A 25,916-nucleotide genomic window follows, 5' to 3' on the forward strand; every position below is an offset into this window, starting at 1 on the left:
AGCATGTTAGACAGGCCCATGCACACCAGCCATGGCCTTCATTTATATCACAGTGGGAAACAATTTTTGGTTGAAGAAATCTGTCATCTAGCAAATTTGAGTCACAATAGGCATAATATAGAAGCAGTCCAAAGTACTTTGGACAAATGGGTCATAAAGAAAGATGCGATGTCTTATAAAGAGGATGAAAGACATTTTTTAGGGAAGTAGACTGTATCACAAAAAAAAAAAAAAAATGTGATGGAGAATTAAATTGCAAATACACACTGAAGATTGTCCACCAGAACGTACAGTCATTAACAAACAAAGTTGATGAAATAAATATACTCCTCAATAGTGAATGGAAAGATGTTTCAGTGTTATGTCTTTGTGAGCATTGGTTACAAAATGAAATATTTTCAGTACTTAAAAATACTGCATTTTAACCTTGCAAACTGCTTTTGTAGAATGGAATCAAAACATGGGGGAACTTGTATATATGTAAAAGAATATGTACATTATAAGAGTATAGCATCTGTTTGGAAACATGGTTGTGAAAGAGACTTTGAAATCTCAGCTGTTGAGTTAATGTCTGAAAAAACTGTTATTTTATGTGTGTATAGATCTCCTTTTAGCAACATAAGTGTTTTTTTTTTAATTGGACCTTGCTTTAGGCAAACGTAAGACAACTGGGAAAATAGTGATACTATGTGGTGATTTTAATGTTGACTTTCTGAGCCATAGCCCTCACAGGGAAACGTTCTTAAATATTATAAAAGCCTACAATCTTTGACTGACTGTTAGCTCTCCAACACATGTAACAAAAACTAGTATCACACTCGTTGATCAGGTATGTGTAAACATGGACAAGTGTACATCAGAAAACTTTGATACTGGCTATAGTGACCACCTATTGCAATTACTGACCATACCTGTAAATCACATTTCGACCAGTATAGAAAATGTTATCCATAAAAGGATTTATAGTAGGAAAGATATTGAATTCTTCCAGTACCTAAACAGTGAACAATCTTGGAGAAAAGTATATGATACCTCTATTACCAACAAAACAATGGAAATTTTTTTGAATATTTTCAAGCATAACTTTGACATAGCTTTTCCACAAAGGAAAGTGATTTCCAAAAGCACAGATAGATTCAAAGACTGGATTACATCAGGCATTAGAGTATCTGTAGAATGAAGCAGGAACTTTTTCTGCAGTCAAAAACTCACAGCAGTCCAGAATTTATTAATTATTTCAAAAAATACAAGCTAGTTTTGAAACATGTCATAAAAGAGGCAAAAATTAATGAAAATGACAAATATATTATAAAGTCATCCAATAAAACTAAGTCCATGTTGGAAGCTGTGCAGGATCTTATGGGGAAGAAGACAACTCACAAAAATATTGTGGTATCACATGATGACAAGAATGTCACTGACCCTAGGCCAGTTGCAAACAGTTTCAATTCTTATTATGCAACTGTTGCTGGAAAATTAGTAAAGGGAAAAATTTGGAAATCCACCTAACACAACATGGAAAGAACTTTCATCTATTGAAATAAATAATATATCCATGTTCCTAAGTCCAATAAGCCCAAAAGAGCTCCTAAATACCATTAATTCACTGAAGAGTAAGTATTGAACTGGTATTGATGATATTCCAGATTATATTATAAAAATAACAGCAAGACAAATACTTTCGCATTTATTGGACATATGCAATTCATCCTTATCATGTGGTGTCTTCTCTCAGCAACTGAAATAACAAAAGTAATACCCCTATATAAAAAAGGTGATCATCAATGTGTGGGTAACTATAGGTCTCTGTGTCTCTATTGTCAGGGTTTTCGGAAATTATTGAAAAAGTGCTTTCAAAACTAATTACATTCTTTGTCAAGAATAATATTATTTCTGGATGTCAACATGGCCTCAGACAACAGCAATCAATTGAAACAGCCACTTTGTCTGATAAACTATGTCTTAAATGCAGTGGACAACCACAGAAATATCTCAGGTTTATTCTTGGATGTAACGAAAGCTTTTGATGTGATTGATCATTCTATACTCCTGAGGAAGCTTGAATGGTATGGTGTAAGAGGTGAGGCAAATCAGTAGATTAAATCATATTTGGAATATCGCTCTCAGGTAACTGAAATTAAGTACATGGAAGGCAATGAACTCCAGGTAGACCTTTCAGAACCATTTGGACTAAGTCATAGTGTTCCACAGAGCTCCATTTTAGGTCCCTTTCGTTTTTTGGTCTACATTAATGATTTCCCATCACACGTTAGAGATTCTGAACCAATACTGTTTGCAGATGACACCAGTCTATTGATTGAAGGGAATAAAGAAGAAAATCTTACTGCATCTGCAAAAGATATTACAAAATGAGTGTCTGAATGGTTTACCAGAAACAGGCTAATAGTTAATCCACAAAAAACGGTACTTATGAATTTCCACACTGATCAAAATATAAATCCGGCGCAACCTGTAATATGTATAGATAACCAAAACATTAGTGCTGTCAATGAAACTAAATTTCTTGGGGTTCATATCCAGGAAAATCTTAAATGGAGCACTCATGTCACATCCCTAAATTCAAAACTAGCAAAAATAAGCTATGTAGTAAGAATTCTCTGCAACAATACTGGTGCACAAACAGTTAATGCTGTATACTTTGCTTGTGTACATTCAGTACTGAAGTACAGTATCATTTTCTGTGGAAACATACACCAGGCCATAACAGTTTTCAGGAAACAAAAGACAATTATAAGAATAATGAAACAAGTGAGTATCAGAAAACCATGCAAACCTTTCTTTAAAGATCTAAAGATCCTACCCCTTCCCTGCATTTATATACTGGAAGTATATAAGCTTGTCAAAAAAAGCATACTGAGAAAAGAAAATATTTTTCCTCAAAACAAAAGTGTCCATGATTACAGTACCAGGTCAGACAGTGACATGCATGTCAATCATTGTAACACCACATTATGCCAAAAAGGTGTATATCATGCAGGAACAAAACTTTACAACAGATTACCAAGACATATAATATCTGTTCCTGAACTACAAAGCTTTAAAAAGTCTGTGACAGCCTACCTTCTGAAAAACTGCTACTATTCAGTCTCACAGTATCTTATGCAAGAAAAATGTAATTTGTATCTTTAATTGTAGGAAATAAGTTATAAATATACAGTATTTCAAAAATTTGTAATTATTAACTACATAGATCCAATTTGTCACAAAATTTAAATAATGTATGTTTGACATTTGAAAAACCAATAGCTAAAAAGGTTTTCTGTCCAATATCCTGTATACAATATATGTACTGAAAAAGAGATTTATATGGACAAATAAATAAATAAAAAAATGATCTGTGTTTCTCATTAGCTAATGAGCGCTGTGGCCGAAAGCTTTAAGTAAGTGTCTTTTAATTGTGCCTGTCTGCAATTTAATATGTCTTCTTTACAGTAAGTAGCAATCTATCTTTTCCTACATTCATTGTTTTACTCCATCAGTCTCCTATTTATGGTAAAAAGTATGCCAGGACGTAACTGTATTTTGAATTCTAATTAAAATAGTGGCTAATATGGTTACTCAAGGTCAACTGTAAAAATTGTAGTTACGTATACCCATTGAAATTACAACAGAAGTAATCAAAGTTATCTCTGTTACTGTGCTATTATCTGGGAACCCTGGCCAGTAGCATGTTGTCTATTAATGGCTTCCAGGATCAACAGAAATAATCATTTATCCTGACTAACTGTGCATTATGATCAGAAACAGCATTTGTTATTGGGTAAACAGATATTTTCTTTCTTTGTGCCTTATCAAAGAAAACATTATCAATTAGGGACCTACTGTCTTTATCACTCTTGCTCATAAATTAAGGATAATGCTGATACATGGTGGAACAACACTTTGTTGGACGGTTTGTGGGTTTACATCACCTTGGGGTATGACAATGAGGTGCACTTAACCTGTGGTCGTCGCACGGTGGCGATGGCAGAAGTCCACATACGCAGAAGTGTGTTGGTGCATGTCAGAGTACGGTGCAGCGAGTAAGTGTGCAGAAGTTTTATAAAGCCGGTGGCCGTGCGGTTCTAGGCGCTTCAGTCCGGAACCACAGGACTGCTACGGTCGCAGGCTCGAATCCTGCCTCGGGCATGGATGTGTGTGATGTCCTTAGGTTAGTTAGGTTTAAGTAGTTCTAAGTTCTAGGGGACTGATGACCTAAGATGTTAAGTCCCATAGTGCTCAGACCCATTTTTTTGAACACATATTGATGACGTTATAAGGGGTAGAATACTAGGGCGACTGGAGGCTGGTCAAACACAGCAGGTCGTAGCATGGGCCATCCGTGTGCCACAAAGTGTGATCTCAAGATTATGGCAACGATTCCAGCAGACAGGAAACGTCTCCAGGCTCTACAGTACGGGACATCCACAGTGTACAACACCACAAGGAGACTGACATCTCACCATCAGTGCCCGCAGATGGACACAGGGTACTGCAGGTAGTCTTACTCGGCACCTTACTGCAGCCACTGGAACAGTTTTCTCCAGACATACAGTCTACAGACGACTGAACAGACATGGTTTATTCGCCCGGAGACCTGCAAGGTGCATTCCACTGACCCCTGGTCACAGGAGAGCCCGTAAAGCCTGGTGTCAAGAACACAGTACATGATAATTGGAACGGACGAGTCCAGGTATAGTCTGAACAGTGATTCTCGTTGGGTTTTCATCTGGCGTGGACCAGGAACCAGATACCAACCCCTTAATGTCCTTGAAAGGGAGCTGTATGGAGGTCGTGGTTTGATAGTGTGGGGTGGGATTATGATTGGTGTTCGTACACTCTTGCATATCTTTGACAGAGAAACTGTAACAGGTCAGGTGTATCAGGACATCATTTTGCACCAGTACGTCTGCCTTTTCAGAGGTGCAGTGGGTCCCACCTTCCTCCTGATGGTTGATAACGCACGGCCCCACCGAGCTGCCATCGTGGAGGAATACCTTGAAACAAAAGATATCAGGCGACTGGAGTGACCTGCCTGTTCTCCAGACCTAAACCCCATCGAGCACGTCTGGGATGCTGTCAGTCAACGTATCGCTGCACGTCTTCAAACCCCTACGACACTTCAGGAGCTCCGACTGGCACTGGTGCAAGAACGGGAGGCTATACCCCAGCAGCTGATCGACCACCTGATCCAGAGTATGCCAACCCATTGTGCAGCCTGTGTACGTGCGCCTGTTGATCATATCCCATATTGATGTCAGGGTACATTCGCAGGAAACAGTGGCGTTTTGTAGCACATATGTTTCGCGACGGTTTTCTCAATTTATCAACAATACCGTGGACTTACAGATCTGTATCGTGTGTGTTCCCTATGTGCCTATGCTATTAGTGCCAGTTTTGTGTAGTGCCACGTTGTGTGGCACTACATTCAGTAACTATCCTTAACCCTTTATTTGGCAAATGGTGAAAATAAAAACAAAATTTTTTTTCAGTGCTTCTATTTATTTATTATGCTTAAAGAAATACAATTCAGTCAGTTTTAGAAATTTTTGACAAAAATTATGAAAATTATGAAATGTTGCTTACAAACAACATCGCCAGCAGTAGACCACATTTATACATATTATAGAAAAGAAGTGTTTGCCAATAACCTCAAGCAAAAGGTTTCCTGTACGTGAATAACTTAATTTATAAACACATTTATGCATTCCTGCTGTGTAATAGAACTGTTTCATTTTCCCTTCTAGTTCTTCTTGCAATGGAATTTTTGTAAACAGTTCCTCTTTGGAACGAAGCACAATGCTAGATTGCATTTTGAACACGACTGTAGAATTTCCAGATGGACAATAACGACAATGACCTTTGGGACCGTATACAAGCCAACGCTCCATATTATCAAATCGGACATCTTGTGTAACAGTCGGAGCTGTTGGCTTCCTCCTCTTCTTTTGTGGTGGTGTTATGTCCATTGAGGGCTTTCCTACTTTCCTTTTCCCTGAAAACTTCAAACCATTGGCAATATCTGCCCTGAATGACTTCAATGTGGTCTTCTTGTCCTGAGATTCTCTTCAAATGGTTCAAATGGCTCTGAGCACTATGGGACTCAACTGCTGAGGTCATCAGTCCCCTAGAACTTAGAACTACTTAAACCTAACTAACCTAAGGACATCACACACATCCATGCCCGAGGCAGGATTCGGACCTGCGACCGTAGCGGTCACGCGGATCCATACTGTAGCGCCCAGAACCGCTCGGCCACTCTGGCCGGCAGATTCTCTTCGAAATACCAGCCAGGTATTTACAACACTCAGATCTAGCATAAATGTACCAACGCCTAGTTTTCATTGGTATTCTGTAGAGCTCTACCAGCATACCATCAAGATCAACGCCTCCTATATTCTTGTTGTACTGACGTACAACACTGGGACAGGGTACTTCAATTCTTCTTTTTTCATTGCTGTCCCATCGTTTTACTGTTGATTGTGGTTGGACACCACAAAATGAGCGTGCAAGTGTCACGATTTTATTGTCTGCCCACCTTACTAAAATGAGGTCTGATTGACTGTCCTTCCTGTAGTCACAGCTGGCTGCCTCGTCCTTTTTTCAGTAACTGCTTCTCGTCTTGTAGAGGGCAGTTCCTTATTCGGTTCTTGCTTATGGTGTCCATGGACTCAATGTTTTGATTTTTTAAAGTATGTTATAAGTTCAAGGCTGCAAAAGAAATTGTCAAAATAAACTCTGGGAGAAATATCTCTTGGAATACTTTTGCAAAGTGTAACTACAAGTTGTCCTCCAATTCCAAATACTTTCTCGTCATCAGCAAGATCAGTTATCATCCCCTTGCCACTATACGGAAGAAAATGATAGACAACACCAGACACACCAGCTCGAACAAAAATCCTAAAACCCCACTTGTGTGGCTTGTTTTGAATATATTGGCGCAATTTACCTGCTCTTGTACCTTTATATGGAACCATCATCTCATCTACAGAAAATTCCGACTCTTGTTTCTGTTCACAGCAGGTCTTATTTTGAAAAGTCTTCCAGAAGAGTTCACAGCATTCTCATTGTTCGTAAAATGCAGGTATCGGCGGAGTTTCTGAAAGCACTTCAAACTGAAAATGCTGGTGATTTTTTCACAATTCATTGACTGAGACCAATAGTCAGTGTACGAAGGCATAGAAACAAGACCCATGTACATCAGAACACCGAAAAATTGTTCCATTTCATTTATATTGGTGTTTACTGACGTGTTAGTTCGTTGCACAGAGTATAAGTTCGTTTCCTGCACAATTTTGTCAATTAGTTCTGAATCAAAGAATCTTCTGAAATAACCCAGTGGTGTATTGCCTTCATCAGAAAACACATGAGAGAGACTTTCTGCCCTAGCCATTATATCTTCCTTTACCCATATGAGGTAGAAGTGACTGCTTTTGTAATTATCTTTTTCACTTGACTGGCACTTGCACTAGAAGGATTCACTGCAGAAGGTCCTTGCACATGTTCAGCTTCTGAGATTTCACTTCCTGAATCAGAATCAGTGTCTGGTATAACTAGGTTATGGAACTGAGATTGGCACTCTGGAATATAGTCTGGATCATCATCACTACAGTGTGCCAAAACTTCGAGTTCAGAGTCTTCAGATTCGCTTAGATCAGACAAAGCCAGGTTTTCTGGTGGAACTACTATTCTCTCGCCTTTTTTTTTAATTCCATAAAATATTCTGGAATCCATAGCTAAAAAGCCCCTGAAAATAAAAATGTCTGCTCTGTCAGACCGTAAGCATATGTAATATACTAATGGCACATGTCCCAACTATTGGCAATGTTGCTCACAGGCAACATAAAAGTTTTATACTATTTACGTAATTCAAAACAATATTAGATTGAAATATTTCTGCTATAATTCACCTCTGGGTATCTCTTGAAGAAAATCTGCTGAGATTACTGCCAATTTATTGAAATCCACTCTTTCAGAACCAAAATAAAACACCCCTGTTGCTCACACGGGAGATCTCTGTAACACCACTGCACAAACTGCCATCTCGTGTGGAAAACCTTGAACTATTACAACAACTGGCATTCGCAGTGTATAAAGGAACATTGCCTGGAGGCAACAATGCCAGTAAAAGGCACTGGGAAGTGTTTGCTGTCCCATAAGGCCAAAGTAAATTTGATGTTGCTCGAGAGCAACACTGCCAAATAAAGGTTTAATTTATGAACATGAGTGTACATAATGTTACAATTAAAAGTGAACTATGGTTCAGCATTAATTCACAAGCACACACTGCTATGTGATGATCACTACAAAATCTACTTGTGTCAATGCTTTTGAACTTGTTTTCTGTCTTAATATATGCAACAACTCCTCTTTTTCCAATATTAGCTCTGCATGAGTAAGCTGCTAGACAGTAATCTTTTATATGTAACTTATCTAACCCTGTGGTTATGTGGTGCACAGACAGGCACAGTATGTCCACCTTTTCCTCTAAATTTTGCAAGCAGGCAAGAAGTTTACAGTTCTGCTGCTGTTGATGCATTTTGATGACATTGGCCGTAAGTCAAGAGTATGTCTACCTATTCTTCATTAGTAAATGGCACTATACTGCTGACAAATAATCACGCATTACGAACGATTCGATTGTGTGGACATTTTACAAGCAACATACTGTAAATGAATTGCAGGATTCCTTATTACAAACTTGATCTATGCAGACAATCGTTCCATGACACTTCGGTTAACTCCTCTGAAGAGCAGTGTTTAAACATCTTGTACACTGATACATATTAATCTACTGTTCATAACCAATAAATTATGGTCAGGGTCCACATCTGCCGCTGGAAATGTCTTACAATTTAAAACCTGGTTCCGAAATTTCCGTCTTACTATTACATAAGTAATCTAAAACCTTCCGGTGTCTCCAGGTCTCTTCCACGCAATAACCTCCTTTCATGATTCTTAAACCATGGGTTAATTATGGTTAAATTAAGCTCTGTGCAAAATTCTACCAGGTGGTTTCTTCTATCATTTCTCTCCCTCAGTCCATGTTCACCTACTGCTTTTTCTTCTCTTCCTTTTCCTACTACCGAGTTCCAGTCCCCCATGACTATTAAATTTTCATCTTCTTTAATTATCTGAATAATTACTTTTATCTCATTGTACATTTCTTTAATCTCGTCCTCATCTGCGGAGCTGGTTGGCATATAAACTTGTGCTACTGTGGTGCGTGTGGGCTTCGTGTCTATCTTGGTTACAATAAGGCGTTCACTATGCTGTTCATAGTAGCTTATCCGCATTCCTATCTTTTTAATTCATTATTAAGCTGATTCCTGTATTACTCCTATTTGATTTTGTATTTATAACCCTGTATTCACCTGATCCCCAACGGCCTTGCCGCAGTGGTAACACCGGTTCCCGTCAGATCACCGGAGTTAAGCGCTGTCGGGCTGGGCTACCACTTGGATGGGTGACCATCCGGTCTGCCAAGCGCTGTTGGCAAGCGGGGTGCACTCAGCCGTTGTGAGGCAAACTCAGGAGTTACTTGATTGAGAAGTAGCGGCTCCCGTCTCGGAAACTGACATACGGCCGGGAGAGCGGTGTGCTGACCACAGCCCCTCTGTATTCGCATCCAGTGACGCCTATGATCTAAGGATGACACGCCGGCCGGTCGGTGCCGTTGGGCCTTCGTGGCCTGTTCGGGAGTTTAGTTTAGCTTATTCACCTGATCGGAAGCTCTGTTCCTCCTGCCACCGAACTTCACCATTTCCCAACTTATGCATTTCCCTTTTTAAAGTTTCTAACCTACCTGCCCGATTAAGGGATCTGACATTACACGCTCCGATCTGTAGAACACCAGTTTTGTTTCTCTTGATGACGACGTCCTCCTGAGTAGTCCCTACTAGAAGATAAGTAAGGGGGATTAATCTACGTCCGGAATATTTTACCCAAGAGGATGCCATCATCATTTAACCATACAGTAGAGCTGCATGCTCTCGGGAAGAATAAAGGCTGTAGTTTCCACTTGCTTTCAGTCGCAGTACCAGTACATCAAGACCGTTTTGGTTGAAGTTACAAGGCCGGATCAGTCAATCATCCAGAATACTGACTTGCAACTACTGAAAAGGCTGCTGCCTCTCGTCCGGAACCACACGTTTGCGTGACTATCCTTTCGATATACACTTAAAATTTCCCCAAAAATGTCACTGCTAACAATTTCAGGTTTAAACAAGCTTTCTACACCTAGTATTTTCAAACTCTGGCACTTTGTTGCGAATGCTTCGGCAGTTTACCATCAGGATGTTAATACACTCCTGGAAATGGAAAAAAGAGCACATTGACACCGGTGTGTCAGACCCACCATACTTGCTCCGGACACTGCGAGAGGGCTGTACAAGCAATGATCACACGCACGGCACAGCGGACACACCAGGAACCGCGGTGTTGGCCGTCGAATGGCGCTAGCTGCGCAGCATTTGTGCACCGCCGCCGTCAGTGTCAGCCAGTTTGCCGTGGCATACGGAGCTCCATCGCAGTCTTTAACACTGGTAGCATGCCGCGACAGCGTGGACGTGAACCGTATGTGCAGTTGACGGACTTTGAGCGAGGGCGTATAGTGGGCATGCGGGAGGCCGGGTGGACGTACCGCCGAATTGCTCAACACGTGGGGCGTGAGGTCTCCACAGTACATCGATGTTGTCGCCAGTGGTCGGCGGAAGGTGCACGTGCCCGTCGACCTGGGACCGGACCGCAGCGACGCACGGATGCACGCCAAGACCGTAGGATCTTACGCAGTGCCGTAGGGGACCGCACCGCCACTTCCCAGCAAATTAGGGACACTGTTGCTCCTGGGGTATCGGCGAGGACCATTCGCAACCGTCTCCATGAAGCTGGGCTACGGTCCCGCACACCGTTAGGCCGTCTTCCGCTCATGCCCCAACATCGTGCAGCCCGCCTCCAGTGGTGTCGCGACAGGCGTGAATGGAGGGACGAATGGAGACGTGTCGTCTTCAGCGATGAGAGTCGCGTCTGCCTTGGTGCCAATGATGGTCGTATGCGTGTTTGGCGCCGTGCAGGTGAGCGCCACAATCAGGACTGCATACGACCGAGGCACACAGGGCCAACACCCGGCATCATGGTGTGGGGAGCGATCTCCTACACTGGCCGTACACCACTGGTGATCGTCGAGGGGACACTGAATAGTGCACGGTACATCCAAACCGTCATCGAACCCATCGTTCTACCATTCCTAGACCGGCAAGGGAACTTGCTGTTCCAACAGGACAATGCACGTCCGCATGTATCCCGTGCCACCCAACGTGCTCTAGAAGGTGTAAGTCAACTACCCTGGCCAGCAAGATCTCCGGATCTGTCCCCCATTGAGCATGTTTGGGACTGGATTAAGCGTCGTCTCACGCGGTCTGCACGTCCAGCACGAACGCTGGTCCAACTGAGGCGCCAGGTGGAAACAGCATGGCAAGCCGTTCCACAGGACTACATCCAGCATCTCTACGATCGTCTCCATGGGAGAATAGCAGCCTGCATTGCTGCGAAAGGTGGATATACACTGTACTAGTGCCGACATTGTGCATGCTCTGTTGCCTGTGTCTATGTGCCTGTGGTTCTGTCAGTGTGATCATGTGATGAATCTGACCCCAGGAATGTGTCAATAAAGTTTCCCCTTCCTGGGACAATGAATTCACGGTGTTCTTATTTCAATTTCCAGGAGTGTATTCTCACCTATGGGAGGCATCTCTCTCGGTCTTACACTGATACTTCTGGGTTTCCTACAGTTGCCGTTATCTGGATTGGATGGAGAGTCGCCTAATCTAAAAAAATCCTTGTGTGCATCCCACATACAGACCGCTACCTGAGTAGCAGCCTTAGATGTGCGGCGCACACCGGACACATTTAGGGGGACCCTACAATTCTCAAGCCTATGGCGCAAGTCCAGGAATTCGCAGCCTAGCTTGTCACAGAATCTTCGAAGTCCCTGGTTCAGTGCTTCCACTCGATTCAGAACCGCCGGCCGTGATGACCGAGCGGTTCTAGGCGCTTCAGTCCGGAACCGCGGTCGCAGGTTCGAATACTGCCTCGGGCATGGATGTGTGTGATGTCCTTAGGTTAGTTAGGTTTAAGTAGTTCTAAGTTCTAGAGGACTGATGACCTCAGATGTTAAGTCCCATAGTGCTCAGAGCCGTTTTGATTCAGAACCAAAGGGCCATGATCAGTTCTGGGGACAATGCTGCAAATTGTGAGCTTCATTGGCTCTCCACGCGCAAGACTGGTCTACTCAAACTTCTCTGCCAGTCGCTGGAAAGACCCAAGCACGACCTCGGAGCCCAGGTGACAGGCGTCACTTATTCCAACGTGCACCACAATCTGCAGCTGGTTGCACCTTGTTATTTCGATGGGTGCTGGAATAACCTCTTCAACATGTTGAAAGAGGCCCCCAAGCATACATACTGAGTGCACGTAGTGTCCTTTCCTGTTCCTTGCAGGCATTTCCCTAAGGGGTACCATCATTTGCCATACATTAGAACTGCTGATGATTAATAGGATCCTACCCTTTCGTGTTTGCGTCCTGTTGACACTGGACAAAACAGGCTTCCCCAAAACAGGTGAAGTAAGTCCCACTGGCTCAGTTTCTATTTCAGTGGAAGACAGCACCTCAAACGTGTTGGTTGGGGGGATGGGGGGTTCGGTATAACGCCCTGAGTCCTCCCTGGCCCCCGTCCACCCTGTATGGGACACTCAGATCTACCACTGATACGTCACTCGCAGTCAAGTGGACATGTAATTGTTCTGGCAAGCCACAAGCGCCAGAACGATGAAGAGCAGAGAAGGCCGTGAGACGACGTCGGCCAATGGTGTGCTGATTAGGACCGCACCGCGACAGGAGTGCCCTCTAGCCGAAGAGAATATAAGCGCCGCTACTTCCAGCCTCGGGCGGACAGTATTAGCAAAGTAGTAGGAGAGTACTATGACATCAGTGACGTGTATCCATATCAACTGCTTACAAGGACCTTGTATACAGCAAAGGACTTTGATTATTTGCATGCCGCCCATCGCTTACGGCACCGTTGTAAATTCAACGTTAAGTATTGTTTATCTTCTTATTTGTAAATAAAAACTATTAATGTGATTTGCTTGGATTGTTGTATAGCTACCTGAGAACCTTTAGCTACCATTAGGCACCCTATAAGCGACGAACGGGCAGGACCCCACAGTAATGATAGACCCTGTACTTTCTGCAGAGGAGACAGGATCCATAGGAGAGAATAGTCCTTGAGGTATTTCCGGTACCGGTATCACAGATAAACAACTCTCGGAAGCTCTTCCAACCCACCGATTTGCAGCAGCTGCAAATCGTTTGACAGTAGTCAGGGCGATTTCCAGGTGCTTATGAATGTCAACCAGCTCATCCGGTGTTTGGGAATAGCATTCGCAGTGGGGTTGCATTTTAGCTGGTGCAGTGTATTACAAGGCAGTGGATAAATAACTTTACATTAAGCCCAGTGATAATCTTTTAATCTGTTTAGGTGAGTTGCTTTCTTCTTATTTCCTGTTTATGTTCTTTTTACATTTCCTACGCGTTACTATTTATTTCATTTTGTGGTTCTTGTGTTAGATTTTACTTTTGAATCGCCCACAGCCCCCACTGTCTCATGGCAGTCCCCTTAGATTCAATATTTGTTATTACATAGTACCGATATTCCATATAATTAATAGTTTACAATGTGTGGTGTTGCAGCATTATTTAAAAGTCATCTGTGGTTCTTTCACTTACTCGTGTAAACTATGATAATAATGTGATTCACACATATATTTTCCTTTGTGCTGTGTTTTATCTTCATTTCTTTGCTATGTGATTCGTGGCCACACAATTAATCGTATGAACTGTGATTGTAATTTATTGGATGTATGTCTATTACCTTTTTTCTGTGATACATTAGATTTTTTTTTACGAATTAGCACAAGTTTATATGCCAACCAGTTCCGCAGATGAGGAAGAGATTAAAGAAATCTTCGGTGAGATAAAAGAAATTAGTATCGTTTTTCCCATGGACGGAATTTGTGTACTTCATCTGTTGGTGTCTAGGTTATCCCCTGTCGTGAAGCTAACTGAGGCGGGATGTGGGTACTAGTCCGGTATTCAACTAGTCGGATATGCTAAACGGTCTAAAATGCACGTGCTGGCTGTCAGCACACCGACCCTCGTCGTTAATCCGCCGAATCCCAGAGGCTACGTGCTAATACGCGTAGCTGTACTGGCGGGTTGCTTTGAAGAACGCTAACAGAGAAAATTAATATGAACAGACCCCTGCAGTTTCCAGTATGCCACAGTAACAATATTCTCAAATTGCTATCACTAGGACACTTCTCTGTTCGCTTTCAAAATCTTAATAAATATGCGTAGAACTCTTCAAAATATACCGATATTAGTCCCAGTTATGTCTAAATACGACTACGCCATTCTGCGACTAACAAGGCTGTCAAATTTCGTCCTTACCTGTATGTTCGTGGTGCACAAGAAATTAAATCTGTAACTAGCATTTCTGCAGTAGTTACAAGGAACAATAATGATGATGACGCGTTGTAAACTTAGTATTTATTTTTTTGGTACTCCATACCAATTTAGAAGGAACTTTATGGATAAAATATAACTTGTATTCATTTACGGATACTTAGTAATATTAGAATCGCTTCCAATCCGCGATTCAGCGCTCGTGTCGCAAGCCAATAGAAGCGGTGGAAAGCACCAGGCAGTTTCAAGCCCGGCAGCCGGGCGAAAAATATCGCATTTCATAATCGTTTTTCAGAAACTTCCAGTATATGTGGCAACAAATTAGGTCAGGTTTCGACATAACAAGTTTGACCATGACCTTGAAAGGATAATTAATGCTACTCTTGCGTTACGCCGCGCGTGATTAGCCGAGCGGCCTGGGGCGCTGCAGTCATGGACTGTGTGGCTGATCCCGGCGGAGATTCGAGTCTTCCCTCGGGCATGGGTATGTGTGTTCGACCTTAGGATGTTAAGTAGTGTGTAAGCTTAGGGACTGATGACCTTAGCAGTTCAGTCCCATAAGATTTCACACACATTTGAATATTTTTTCCTTGCGTTACGAAAATAGCAAAATGCTACCATCACTGGTAACCATCCCTAAAACTTACAGCCTGGAACGTAAATCCCCATTGGTAGAAGTAGTAAGGCACTTTTGTGTGTGTTGAAACAGCAGAAAGTGTGTGAACATTGAAACAGTACCATATGCGAACGCTGATAACTAGAATTAATGAGACGCGCCGGTACATGTCGAGCAGCGGAAAATACCTGAAAATAGCAAAAATTATCGAATTTGTCAGAAAAATGCAATAATTTATAAAATTACTAAATTATTAGCTAGAACCCAGGACACCCTAAACGCTAAACCTTATAGTTAGATATATCCGACAATTTCCGAAATGAGCATAAATTGGAAAAAAAATGTAAATGTCGAGACTCGAATTCAGAACCTCTCAGGTGACGGGGGAGAGTGATTGTGAGGGAGATGTTGGGGATGGGAAAATACGTTAAGTAGGTATCGACGTTTCTAAGATTAGTGAAAGTAGGTCAAGGAACTGTTAGGTTATTTGAACTGGTTCTCTGGATCAATAACTACTGCCCTGTACTAAGCGCCTGATGCGATTAAGTTAATAATTGTCTGTCGAGGCATACTTTCAAATCAAATGTGTTAATTCTAGATTTTATTACAACAGCTTCTTTGTGTCTCAATGAAACGACCACACAAACAATAGTGCGCATAAGCGAATTTAATTTTAAGAGCTACGGTCATATAAACTGCTAGTTGCAAGTTAATCTAGTTAATACACACGATTAGCGAAATATGTGAACCATCCCAATATTTGTTTGGACTGCTTTGGGGAAACATGTAAGGTACAAGCAGCAACTTAAACTGTAGAATTTCAGATGCAGTCCTTCCCACTAACAGCGCGTAGTTCCGTTGTTTGTCTGCTCATTGCAAGTAGAGGCTCGCAGTTAATTGCTCGCAATAAGCGAGACCACGGGATGCTGAGAACTGGCGCAACGCGAAGATTGTTTCCGCGCTCTACTCGTTGATGTTTCAGGCCGCCGACGCAAAGATCCCGTCTTTGATTGTCATTCAGTCCCACCGTTTTCCATTGGCTGGATATGTACTGTAGCAGCCGAGAAAACCGTTGCTCATGATTTTAACGCTCGTTTTGACACTACTTGGCTCTGTAGCCGAAATCACTAGCACACGCCTGTGCGATGTCGCTCGACTAGAAGGTAAACCTATTTGAATCTTGGTGGTCTAACATTAGTACTGCCAGTGTTTGGCCGGCACCAGGAGGAGATGTAGTGACGCAAAGTTCCGCTTGTCAGTCTTTGGCCCAATGTCCTGGATTAAATTCCAAACCTCTCCTCAGTGTATCATGAAGTGAGGGCACGCGACGCTGCTAATGGTGATCCGTCCGTCGTTTGGGGACGTTCAACTCGGCAGTCCCCTTGGTGCTATTCGGGAAGAGTAGGTTATTTGCCGGTATTGGGTCTCAACCTTTCCCTTCTCCTCATTTGCAACACTACAGTGTACAAGCACTCATCACAGCCATCCACACGATATAGATACACACTTGACACTTCATAACAGGTAAGAGGAAGACAATGGCAAACCACCTCCCCCAAGGACCGTGCCTAGAACGGTGATGAAGGTTTACTGCATAGAGTTTTTAATGCTCACAGCCTAACAAAAAAGGGGAAGCATCCAGAAGAGGAGGAGGAAACGAAGTCAGACTTCACAGGTTGAGAGCATATGTGATGTCACTTCAGTGATTAGAAAATCGAATCAGGTTTACTAAGAATTTGGCAGTATGAGCCTACTTTACAGTATGACGTTGCACTCACTTTGGATCGATGTATGCCCTGATTCGTTTGGGAAGGGTGTCGTAAAGCAGTTGTATTCTCTTCTGGAGCGAGTTGGCCCACAACTGTTGTAACTGGTATTTGATATCCTGGATGCAGGCACTAGGATAGAGCTATGTCCAAGATGGTCCTACACATGTTCTGTCAGGGAGATATCTGAGGGTCTTGCTGGCCACAGAAGTACCTCAACTGACGTAGGCTGTTAATAGAGACACGTGCCATGTGTGGATGAGCATTGTCCTGCTGAAAAATGGTACCACATTACTGTCACATGAGAGGCAACACATGAAGACACAGGATGGTCGTGATGTACCGTTGTGCTATGAGAGTTTCGTCAATCACTATCGGACGTGACTTGAAGTCATACTGATGGCTCCCAGCCGGCCGCTGTGGTCGTGTGGTTCTAGGCGCTTCAGTCTGGAACCGCGTGACCGCTACGGTCGCAGGTTCGAATCCTGCCTCGGGCATGGATGTGTGTGATGTCCTTAGGATAGTTAGGTTTAAGTAGTTCTAAGTTCTAGGGGACTGATGACCACAGATGTTAAGTCCCACCATAGTGCTCAGAGCCATTTGAACCATTTTTGATGGCTCCCAACACCATCAACGCAGGAGTGATACCGCTATCTCTCCAAAATATTGGAAGAATGGGACCTCTCCCCAGGTCGCTGCTGTGGCCGAATGGTTCTAGGAGCTTCAGTCTGGAACCGCGCGACCGCTACGGTCGCAGGTTCGAATCCTGCCTCGAGCATGGGTGTGTGTGATGTCCTTAGGTTAGTTAGGCTTAAGTAGTTCCAAATTCTAGGGGACTGATGACCCCAGATGTTAAGTCCCATAGTGCTCAGAGCCATTTGAACCATTTTTTGAGCTTTTCGAAACGTTGGACATACTAACTGCTGAATTACAAAGATTTTGTGACAACGACGATCTACTAAATTCAGTAGCGAATCTCTATGGCTTGGGTGTAGACAAAATGGTACCGTCGAAAAACTTAGGTAAGTGTGAGAAAATTAAACAAAGCTATTCTACTACTTGTAAAATATTAGCGTTTTTTAAATTATGTCCAATACGCAATTTCAACCATTTTTCAGATCTTACAGTTCCATAGGATAAGAAGCTACTGTAGTCAGATCTTCGCCGCGAGGATGAAATGGAAAACACAATGCAAGTTTTGTATAGGCAGCTGGAGATGTTCTAAGACACATATGAACTTCTGCCAGGAAGACGATTACTATGGGAACGTAGCAGTTGAGGTACTGCATAAGAGGGTGTTTGTGTTGTCGGATGTTTGGAAGAGGAATGTGGGAGAGTGAAGAGGAATGACGTTCCAGAGCAAGTCTTAGGCTGTGAGTGGAGAGGAATGGCGAAGAAGGTAGTCGTGACCGAGGTAGGTGGGGTGTGTTCGGTTTTATCTGGTAGGATGGGTAAGTATCAGGGCGGATTTCATGGTTGGGTAAAGGGAGGCGATTCAAATTTCACTGGGATAGGATGTGGAAAGTGTGGAGGTGTAGCGTTGGGGGAATGTGGAGTAGACTCGCGGCAGAATGCTAGGAGCAGTGAGCAGAGGGGAAACTAGGGGTGGGTAGTATCGAGTTTACAGGTAACGAAGGACATTCGGAGGTGTTCAAGATGTAAGAGGAGGGAGCGGAATTTTGTAAGCTGGTAGAGGATGTGAGTGAAGGACCTTAAGCAGATTCGAAAGGTTAGGCAGGGTGCATGGTGTTCGAGGACAGAGCGTGATGAAAGGAGGGAGTTTCCCCTCTGCTCACTGCTCCTAGCATTCTGCCGCGAGTCTACTCCACATTCCCCCAACGCTACACCTCCACACTTTCCACATCCTATCCCAGTAAAATTTGAATCGCCTCCCTTTACCCAACCATGAAATCCGCCCTGATACTTACCCATGCCACATTTGCATAGCAGAGGATGGGTCTAATCAGGGATTTATAGGCGTGGAGGGTTGTGCAATCCCCATGATCGGCCAGTGAGTAGTTTTAGTAATTTTAGTCTATTGTGGGCTTTCTGTTGAATAGTTACGAGATGGGGCTTCCATGTCAGTTGGCGACCAAGTAAGTTACTAAATGGGGCTTCCATGTCAGATGGGAACCAAGTGTTAAAATTTTTGGAAATCTGTGGTAAGGTCTTATAGGGCAAAACTACTCAGGTCATCGGTCCCTAAGCCTGCACACTACTTAACCTAACTTAAACTAACTTACGCTATGGACAACACACACACCCATGCCCGAGGGAGGACGCGAACCTCCGACGGAGGGAACCGCACGGACTGTGACAAGGCGCTTCAGACCGCGCGGCTGCCGGCCGCGGTGGCCGAGTGGTTCTAGGCGCTTTAGTCGGGAACCGCGCGACTGCTAAGGCCACAGGTTCGAATCCTGCCTCGGGCATGGATGTGTGTGATGTCCTTAAGTTAGTTAGGTTTAAGTAGTTCTAAGTTCTAGGGGACTGATGACCTCAGCTGTCCCATAGTGCTCAGAACCATTTGAACCATTTGAAGCGCGCTGCTACCCCGCGTGGTATCAAGTGTTGGTCCGAGGTGTTTTAGTGTATTAGTTACCTAGATTGAACGGTCGTCAATGGTAAGGTAAAAGTTGTGGGGACGGAAACTGCGGGTGGTACGACCTACAATTATTGTCTGGGTTTTGGTAGGGTTGACTTTGAGGAGCCACTGTTGCCACCACTAAGTGAATTAATTGCGATGGAGCTGAAGGGATCGTTGGGATTTGTGGAGGGTAGGATAGAGGGCGAGGAACGCATTGTCAGCGGCATACTGGAGGAGACGAACAGGGATAGGGGCTTTGGCATATCAACATTGTAGAGGACGTGCAGGAGAGGAGAGGGGATGGATCCTTGGAGCACATCTGCAGTGGGACGGAAGATACGAGAATTGGAATTGTTGACGGCGACGTAAGACGGGCGGTTAGAGAGAAAGCAGATATAATTTATGGGAAGTGCATAGGTCTGGAGATTAAAGAGGGCGCCAGAACGTCACACACGATCATAAGCTTTCTCAAGATCTGTGGAGACAAAAATGACGGATTTTCGGTTGTTGATTTGGTGGAATAGGAGATGATTAAGGTACAGGTGTTGGTCATTGGAAGAAAATTGAGGCAGAAGCCACATTGTTAGAGAGGAACTGGTAAGTGTTATTGTAGGTGTTTATGGATATGGTGGGAGAGGATGGCCTCATAAACTTTGTTCAACACTGAGGTGTTGATGATGGGACAGTAGGAGGAGGCGTCAGTGGCAAATTTATTAGGTTTGAGGAAGAGGAGGGGGGGAGGCGGGGGGGGGGGGGGGTGGTTCGAGAGGTTTTCTACGGCTTAGGAGAGAAATCCGTGTGAAGGATTATGTTATAAAGGTTAGCTAGGATTTCTAGGAAGGAGAGGGGGATTCTTTCAGGTGTCTACAGGTTATGCAGTCGTGACTTGGAAGCAGTTTTGTGTTTGTTATGGAGTTTCTGTTGTAGCTCTTCTATCTATCACCACCTCCCGATAATTAAATACTACCTCACTTACACTCACAAGTACGACGAAACTCAATTGATCAGATCAGATCAAGTAAAATTTTTACTTCCGCCCTAAATGTAACTACCGCTGCTCTACCTTAAATGCAGCTCGGCCCTACGATGCTCTGGTTTTCCGCCACAAGAAACTCAATGACAGCCGTCTACTTGAAATCCACGTTCGTTACAGACGCCATTTGGAAAGCTATATACAACACTACCACTTTCACCATGAAACTGTAGGGGCTGTTGCGGGAATGTGTTGTCCCACAACAAATTCCCATTTTTTCAACCGTAAATGCCAGAGAAAATAATTTGTTGCATTACATACTGATCGTTCCTCGGATATCACAGCTTGCGCAGTTCGCCCAATATGGCGTCGAATGTAATAAGATTTGCACCAAGGCGGCCGGACCTGCCCCGCAAGGGGCCTCCCGGCCAATGACGCCAAACGCTCATTTCATTTCATTTAACAACTTACGCAGAGTGGAGTGACAGTAGCTGTGCGCCTATCCTCGCAATATGAGGTGTGCATGCTGTAATATTCATATGCGCCTCTGATATTAAATGCAATTGAGAGCTCGCTCTTCTGGTGATCCAGATCTTGTACTTATCTCTTTGTCAGGTCGTGATATCTAGCGAAACGAGTACATTGTCTAGTAAACGATTTTTTTGGAGTTGGAGGGCACTGCCGTGTCTGGAAAAAAAATTATTGCTGTCAGCATTTCTTGGTGTCTGTGTTCCACGAATTGCGCCGATGTTAGCACATTTTTGATGTCAGCGCTCCAAGAATAGCACCATCAGCATATTAAGGGGTTAACGTTTCCGGTGCAATATTTTATTGTCCTTGTAATATTCCAAGTCACTAACCTTCCCTTCCGAGGCTAGGGGGGCACTGCTTTCGGGCAATTTCCTCCTCATTCTAGGTCTGCGATCTGTAGTAAGAGGACCATAATTAATTTGACAAATAAGTCGTACAAATTGGCTGGATATACTAATATGCAGATGTTCCTCATTAAGGTGTAAATGCATCCGTTCCTGTAGAAAGATACATGTGCAATGCAAATGTAACTGCACACTGTAAATATTTGTCTAATACATTTTTCAACACTTACAATTTGTTATAACAAACTAATTCCAAACCCTCCTTTTTGGTCAATTGCATGAGTCTAATCAGTTGTAGGGACCAGGTTCTTTTGTAAATAATAACAATGATGTAACAAAATTTCTAGTGGTCCATTAACAATAATTTTTTGTGAGCAATAATTTTCAAGAATATCTTGTTGTTACTTTAAAAGATGACCTATATGCACATATATACAGGACAACAGTTTTCAGCAATCTTTTTCTCGTACTTTAAAAAAATGACACATACACGTATACACGATAGTGATATAGCACATTTTATGTAGCAGTATTGTTTTGTATTTTGATGATAACTATATACATTTTTATTAAACTAATACTGTTAAGTACAGAGATACAATTTCTTTACCAAACTTCAAATTTCATTATCATTCCTAATCAGTTAGTGAATGAATTTGTTGCTGGTCTCACGGTATTAAGAAAGGATTGAATAAACATTTTCATTACTAAATCGTACCCAGCTTGTGTTATGAACATTTATCTTTTCACCAACCATAACCCTGCTTTCAATTTAATCAAGTTATAGGAAGTCAGCAGAACAATAACTGGATAATGCGACATGTGTGTGTGTGTGTGTGTGTGTGTGTGTGTGTGTGTGTGTGTGTTCGTGGCCATTCTCTAGACATATACGAAGCCAAAGAACTTTAGAAACCGGTCAAGCACTTAGTAAATTTCTTTCCCACACAGGGACAGTGTGAGGAAATACGAATAGTACGTCCCACTCGGTAATATGATTACCAAATTACGTGGTATGGTGAGCCGTAGATAGGATTTATATCACTGTGACAACATAAAGTACCAAAACGTGTAAGTGAGTCATATATGTCTTAGCTTGCTTTCTAATAACAGTGCTCTCTGAAACGTTCTCTTGGTGCGACAACTGTACTGTCAGAACCTGAGTCATGGAGAAAACAATTACATAGCTCTTACATCGGTAAACTGTAGTATGTAATGCCCTGCATTAAAATATATTGCAATGTATATTTCAGACTTTAAAAGTCCAGCTATCCCAGCTTAGTTTTAGTGTGGTTCTTCTAAAGGACCTCCTGCCCCTTAAGAGTTCACTAAATTACGGTGACCAGCGGGACTGGTATCGATCTGTGGCTAGGCTGTTCGTGGACCGGCCATGATAAAATTTTTATCACCTGAATTTGTCCTACATGCGCACAGTCCCCGATCACTAGACTGTGTGAGTTTCAGTATCACACTAACTGATAGTTCAGTGCACTTTATTGTTTACAAGTGAAGGCATTACCCGAAACTAATGATGTTGCCATATAGGTTGGCAGCCTTCATCCTACTTCCTGTGGTAAGGGATGTGCGAACACTTGGTTTTACTGTCTCCCATATCACTCCATTACCAACAATCACAATGCAACATTGAACACTGCACTGAGCCACTGTAACCATCTATACTACCAGTTACAATTTTTAAAATACCTTACTGAAGGCGCATTGGCAACAAACCGTGCAATAACGACACGTTATTTCAGTTTTGCATGTAACTGAAACACGGAAAACACAACTACATTAAGAAGACGCAAAAACAGAACTGTTCTACTGGCCGATAACAGCCTATACGGTGCTTCATACGTTTATTCAGGATGACAGATTTTTCTGTTCCTATCCCCTCCTTGATGCCTGCTATTAAGATTTCCTGATGACCTGACCATTTGTTCTTAACTTATTCTGTGACAGATTATACACATCTCATTCGTAGGTACTACTTGTCAACTGATACTCTTTTTTTCTCTCTATGAGTTCGCAACTTCTTAGGTCTAGAGAAATGCCACAACTGTACTATGAGTTTCATAACGACAGATTTACTTTAAGTTCCCGTGTAATTAATTACAAATATGGTTGTGCATTAAATCAGTCTGTGCTCACATTTCCAAGGTATATTGAGCAAACGTTAGTTGCCCTTACTCTCTCGTCGGCTTGTCAATTCCCTGCTTTCTGTTGGTATGCGTTAAGGGTGCTGCTCATCTCCTCTGGATCTCCACAAACCTTTTGTGCCAAGAGAGAGAATTCACAGAATCTATATTGAGTCCACTGCTGGAGTCGCCCCATATACTCACTGTTGAGAAAAGCATGTTGCATTTCACTAGCCCATAACAGGTTAGATTTTAGAGTCCATGACTAAATGTCAGTTACATAATTTATTTAAAGTAATAATATTTACTTATAAGAAAGAAGGTTTCAAGTAAAGATTAAAAACTCTCAAGGCGTACTATCACTTTGAGTATAACAACGCTGGGCGGTTCTGACCATAACTTGAAGATAGTTGTTTTTCAAAAATCAATGAGGAATACTGAACGATCCTTGTTCCACATCTTGCGTTGCATACGTGCTGGACAGTGTTTTTATTTTGCTGGCGTACGCGGGGCACAACATAAGCATGTTCCAACTTCACACGCGCTGGCTCGGCCTTGCATGAACGAAGACAGCACATTGGAACCACTGTAATTATATTCGACAGCAGCTAGCTGTGTAATGAACTTTCACTGCACCAGCGGATTGTATGACGTCATCGGTAGACACAGCAGGAATTTCTAGTGAGCCACAGGACAGTTGGGAGTAACCACAACTATTCACATTCTATGTGAAAGAGCTGGTGATTAATACGATACACAGTCGCGAACAATGTTGGTGTTCATGGGGAAACACTGTCTGATGAAGTTGCAGTCACACACAATCAAATATGAAAAAGTTTTCAAACGCGTGTAAATAATGGACATGGCCTCTGAATCTACGTAAATGTAAAGCTGTCTTCTTCCCATAAAACGTGTAGATACTACTTGTAATACAGTTAATGAGTTGCAATTAGTATCAGATATGTCTCAAAAATATTTATGAAAGCAATATCTACATGATATTTATATCTACGTGTGCAAGGGCGTGCTGAAAAGAAATGCCGCTGAATTTTTTATTCTGTTCTCAATTTTGGTTGAGGTATAACATGTCTTGCATATTACTCGGTCGACTTTCTCGTTTCGCTGCCGCAAGTTGCAACCTCTGCCGCCAGGGGTTTTCGAACTTAATCGTGCAACGTTGCAGTATGTAACGTCACTACGTCGGTGCCTGAGAAACAGCATGGTGCAATCGAGAAGACTGAAATCACGAATTCGAAGAGTTCGTCCACACATGGTCCACTCTCTCCTTCACGTTGACTGCGCCAGAACACACACGAGCATTACGACATTTGCAACGATTTGACACCTTGGGTTCACTGTCATTGATCATCCTTCATACAGTCCCGACTTGGCCATATCCGATTTTCGTCTGTTTGCAAAACTTAAAGAACACTGTCGAGGACTTAACTTTGATAATGATGAAGCCGTGCAAGCAGAGGTGAAACTTGGAAATTTGTCGTAAGGTCTTATGGGACCAAACTGTTGAGGTCATCGGTCCCTAAGCTTACACACTACTTAATCTAACTAAAACTAACTTATGCTATGGACGACACTCACACCCATGTCCGAGGGAGGACTCGAACCTCCGGCGGGGGAAATCCCACGGACCGTGACAAGACGCCTCAGACCGCACGGCCACCCCGCGCGGCAAGCAGAGGTGAGGTTGTGGCTCAATCTGCTGTGACAGTGTCAACAAACTGGTTTTTCGTTGCGAGAAATATGTTCGACGCCAGCACGACTATGTTAAGAAATAAATGTATAGACGTAAAGAATAAAGGCGTAGAATGTTAATAATGTTTGTTTTGCTTAAAAAACTTAAAGAATTTTCAAACAAAAAATTTGGAGGCATTACTTTTCAGAATGCTCTTGTACGCTATATGAAAACAAGTATCTGAACACCTATAGTGGACATTAATACGGAGTCTGTCCACCCTTCGCCCTTGTGACGGCTTGAACTTTGCTGGAGACACTTTCATTGAGGTGTGTGAATGTTGTGGATAAATGACAGCCCGTCCTTCCTCACGAGACGAAACTAGTGACTGTAACGATGTTGGACGCTGGGATCTGGAGCGAAGTCGACGTTCTGACACATTCCAGAGGTAATCCAATTGTTTCAGTTTGAGACTCTGGGCAGGTCAGTCAATTTCAGCAATGTAATTCTCCACAAACCATTGCCTCACACATGCTGCTTTATGACGGGATGTACTGTCATGCTGATGCAGTCAATCATTGTCTCGGAATTGTTGCACTACAGTAAGCAGTACACAAAGCTGTCAAGTGTGTTCATATTCTTCCACGTTTAGCATTTTGTTAAGCGCAATAAGGTGATGCTGATGACACCCTCACCATGTACAACAGTCCCATACCTTGACATCATTATTTCCTTACATCATTATTGGCGCTG

At 42.8% G+C, this 25,916-nt stretch overlaps 1 pseudogene; it reads left to right on the forward strand.

Moving 5' to 3' along the window:
- The first annotated feature begins 9,380 nt into the window (after positions 1-9,380).
- LOC126472139 (5S ribosomal RNA) lies at positions 9,381-9,498 on the forward strand (annotated as a pseudogene).
- The last annotated feature ends 16,418 nt before the right edge of the window (positions 9,499-25,916 follow it).

This window comes from Schistocerca serialis, chromosome 3 (assembly GCF_023864345.2).
Source record: "Schistocerca serialis cubense isolate TAMUIC-IGC-003099 chromosome 3, iqSchSeri2.2, whole genome shotgun sequence".
Lineage (NCBI taxonomy): Eukaryota > Metazoa > Arthropoda > Insecta > Orthoptera > Acrididae > Schistocerca > Schistocerca serialis.